Source organism: Lolium rigidum, chromosome 6 (genome assembly GCF_022539505.1).
Source record: "Lolium rigidum isolate FL_2022 chromosome 6, APGP_CSIRO_Lrig_0.1, whole genome shotgun sequence".
NCBI classification, from domain to species: domain Eukaryota; kingdom Viridiplantae; phylum Streptophyta; class Magnoliopsida; order Poales; family Poaceae; genus Lolium; species Lolium rigidum.
The window spans coordinates 110,849,375-110,854,388 of record NC_061513.1 but is presented as its reverse complement, the minus strand read 5'-3'; positions in this window follow the sequence as shown (position 1 = coordinate 110,854,388).

Here is a 5,014-nt window from a genome sequence, read left to right as displayed (position 1 = left end):
GCAACCGGCGGGAGCCTTATGGTTGTCTTTAATTTTCATGTTGAGTAGTATTTCAAAGTAGTTGTAATAGTTGCTACATGAGGTGAACAACCATGAAGACGGCGCCATGGACCTTGACGCTACGCCGACGATGATGGAGATCATGCCCGAAGATGATGGAGATCATGTCCGTGCTTTGGAGATGAAGATCAAAGGCGCAAAGACAAAAGGGCCATATCATATCACATATGAACTGCATGTGATGTTAATCCTTTTATGCATCTTATTTTGCTTAGATCGCGACGGTAGCATTATAAGATGATCCCTCACATTAATATCAAGATAATAAAGTGTTCTCCCCTCGTATGCACCGTTGTATAGTTCGTCGTTTCGAAGCATCTCGTGATGATCGGATGTGATAGATTCAACGTTCATATACAACGGGTGTAAGCCATGTTGCACACGCGGAATACTTGGGTTTGCTTGACGAGCCTAGTATGTACAGACATGGCCTCGGGACAACGGAAACCGAAAGGTTGAACACGAGTCATATGGATGATATGATCAACATGTTGATGTTCACCATTGAAGCTACATCATCTCACGTGATGATCGGTTTTGGTGTAGTGGATTTGGATCGTGTACCACTTAACAACTATGAGGGATGTTGTATTAAGTGGGAGTTCATTAGTAATAAGATTAGAACATGAACTAATTATCATAAACATAGTCTGAGTAGTATTTTGAATTAATTTTTTGTAGTATTGGCATCCGTTTTCTACTATGCGCTAGTCTTGTTATTGAGATAGAAATATCGTTAAAATCTGATAAGAAACTTTACGGATTGGTACCGTATTGTTAATGAATCAAGAAATGATTAAGTCCTATTGCAAACTTTTAGTAAACCTCACATTTTTGATTCAAAGAGCTATGGTTTCAATTAGTACCTAAAGTTATCTTGTCTCCGTCAAACTTGAAGTTCAAATTTGTTTGAAAAGTAAGGAGCTGAAAATTTAGTTTTCGGAAATAATCAAGGTATGAGATATATGAGATATCTAAGACCTTATTGCAAGATGATAGAATATTATATGGTGAAACTACATAAACTCATAAGTTTTATGGGAATGTATGAAGGTTGAAGACGCCAAGCGTCACAATCCTCCAACTATTGGGGCACTAACGATATTCGCATATCCATGAAGTTATCATCCTTAGTATGCACCGTTGCTAAGACTCGTCGTATCGAAGCATCACGTGATGATCGGGTGTGATAGATTCTACGTGTGCATACAACGGGTGCAAGCCAGATTTGCACATGCGAATACCAAGGTTAAAACTTTATGAGCCTAGCATGTACAGACATGGTCTCAGAAAGTCATCATGATACAATGGATAAAATTATGAGTGAAATTGTTCATCATATTACAAGGTTATTAATAGTGAAATCCGGAACACTTATCATATGATGATCAACTTCAAAGTAAGAACCTCAAGGTTATTGGTATTTGACCAACAAACCTAGAAGTTAATGATGTTGAAGTGTTTTCTGAATAATGAGGAAAGCTAAAAGAGAAACTGCAAAAGATATTTTGGCAAAAAGAAAAGAAAAGACTAGAAAGTCTAGCTCAGGTGTATATAAATGATATACATGTTATGGTTGTATTCCTAGTTAAGTCACACTATGAAATTCTTGGGTATTAGTACTATATTGGTTGGTATGAAGTATCATACAAAACAACGCAATACAAGAATACAATGGCCTAAGTGACTGACAAGGAATATGATAGGAATGCACGTACGGAACAAAATAAAGTGTTATTATGTTCGTCGTTGGCATTCTATCTAGCCCTTAGAATTTATAATAAAGAACTTAATAATTGTTATTTTGCTCGGTCAAATGAAAACAATGAGTTGTTCAAATTATCACATTACTCCATGTATGATGGATAAGTTATTATAAATCTTAATGGTGAAACACACATACATAACAACGACGCTAAAATGCCATAAGGCAAATGATTTGAATTCCACTTATTTGTGGAACCGCCATTTAGGTCATGTTAGAAAGAAACGCATGAAGGAACTCCATGTAAATGGATTTTTGGAGTCATTTGATTTTTTGAATCATTTGGCGCTTGCAAATCTTTTCTAAAGAGAATGATTAAAATACCGTTCATAGGCCAAGAGTTGAACGGGCAACTAACTTAGTGGAAAAATACATGATGATGTATATGGTTCACTGGGCATAGTTGTGTGCGGGAGATTCTTATACTTCATGAAAACTTTCAACAATGAATTGAGTATATATGTGGATATATTCAATAAGGAAGAAGTTTGAATGGATTCAAATAAATTTCAGCATGAAGTGGAAATCATCGTAATAGAAAAGTCAAATATCTATGATTGGATCATGGTGAAAATATTTGAATTACGAGTTTTAGCGAACATCTAAGAGAGTCATGAAATTGTTCTACAACTCACATTTCTTGGAGTATCACAATGATGATATAGTATCCGAGAGATGTATCCAAACCTTGTTGGATTAATGATGAGATAAAATATTATGATGCCATTATATTTTTGTGGATTATGCTTTAGTGACTACCGCTTTTACACTAAATAGAGCATCATCATGATCCGTTGAAATGACACCATACGAGTTATGGCATGGGTATAAATCCTAATAGTCCTTTCTTTAAATTTTGGTCTAAGAGTTTACAAACCAAAATCGGATGAATGTCTTTGTTGGTTATCCCAGAGATTTAATTGGGAATTCTTCCCACAAGACAAAGACAAAAGTGTTTGTCAATGTTTCTTATTTCCGAGAAATTGTTTCTAGTGAAGTATTTGAGTGGGAGGACAATATATTTTGATAAGGTTTATGAACCTGAGCATAATGATCAGAGTAGCGCAGCATCGGAATTGGTTTCAGAAGCGGCCACGACAATCATGGCTCACATGACTACAAAGTGTTTTAGCCATGGAGATCGAAGTACATATTGAACCTTGTAGGTATGGTTTACTTTGTGATCAAATAAATGATTTGTGGACAAAGGATTGATTTTGAACAATGATAAACCAACTACAAACAAATAAGTTATGATGGGCCCTGACTCCGTTAAAATGGCTATACGCCATGAAATCCAAGATAGATGAATACTTTTTGAAAGTAAATAGATCTATAAAATTGATGGACTTGGATGAAATATCCTTGAAGAAGCTTGACTTGTCGAAAAGTTGTTTACGACAAAGTTCAAAGAATTGACTACGACAAGATTAGATCTTCCGTAGCAATGCTTAAAGTCTATATGGATTATTCTAGTAATCACTACATATTTCCTTTATGAGATATGTTAGTAGGATGGCAAAATACATTACTTATCAGAAGTGTGTATTAAAGGGGTATACAAGATACAACCAAGAGTTTTGCTGGTCCGTATAATACTAGATAGGTATACGAACTTCAATTGGATGAAGTAAGTATCACGGAGTTGGAATCTTCACCAAGATGAAATAGTCAAAGAGTTTTTGATTTCATCAGAGACGATGAAGAGGCTTGCATTTGCAAGAAATTAAGTGGGAGCGCTAAGACACATTTATAATACTTTATGTAGGTGACATATAGTTGGTTATAAATGATGTAATTATATACTTGATTAAAAGGTTTCATTGAGAAATTAATTTCAATGAAAGGATATGGACTGAAACATATCTAGTGTCAAGATCTATGAAGATAGATTGAAACACAAAATAAGTTTAAGTCAAAGTACATAGAATAGATATTGAAATAGTTCAATATAGAAATATTAAGAAAATGTTCTTGTCATGTGAAGTTTTAACAAGACTTGAGTGTATCCGATACTCAATGAGTAAAAACACATGAGTGATTATGAATCACGAATAATATGTACACAATCGGATGTCCTATCCTCTAAAAGTGTTATGAGCATGTACCGGAATGATTCATGTGATGATCATTAAAAAAAACAAGTAAGAATATTCTTGAGTACTTAAGAAGAACCAAGTATATATATATATAATTTTGTATGGAGAAATGACAAACAAATCGTCTGTAAGGTGTTACACCGATATTGGTTTTGTCACATATAAAATATAATTTCAATCTCAAATTTGACTAAGTGTTGTTTAAAAGGTAGCACAATGAGCTAGAAGTTGTCTATGCTAGATTTAGAAGAGTTCTAAAATATTGTGACGGATTCTACAAAAGAAGGCAGAGTATGTCATTGTTTTGACAATGACAAAGGATGTTAAGTCAAGAGGTTCTTTGAGAACTTGGTGTAGTTCCGACGGAGTCGAACTTTGAAGCTATATTGTATGTGACAATATTAGTGACATATTTCAGACCGTGGAATTAAGGTTCCACCAGAAGACCAAACATATTTAATGCCGACTCATTTGAAAATGAGTGATGCGTTGAGACGCAAATGAATTACAAAATACATACGTTTCTGAGCGTGTCAGATCCGTTGACTAAAACCTCTCCCGTGAGTAATACATGATAAAGCACCGGAAGGCCAAGGTGTTATATCTTTACAAATGTAAACTAGATTATTGACTCTAGTGCAAGTGGGAGACTGTTGGAGATATGCCCAAGAGGCAATAATAAATGGTTATTATATATCTTTGTGTTTATGATAATGTTTATATATCATGCTATAATTGTATTAACCGAAACATTAATACATGTGTGATATATAGACAACAAAGAAGTCCCTAGTATGCCTCTTAAACTAGCTTGTTGATTAATGGATGATTAGTTTCATAATCATGAACATTGGATGTTATTAATAACAAGGTTATATCATTATATGAATGATGTAATGGACACACCCAACTAAGCATAGCATAAGATCTCGTCATTAAGTTATTTGCTATAAGCTTTCGATACATAGTTACCTAGTCCTTATGACCATGAGATCATGTAAATCACTTATACCGGAAAGGTACTTTGATTACATCAAACGCCACTGCGTAAATGGGTGGTTATAAAGGTGGGATTAAGTATCCAGGAAAG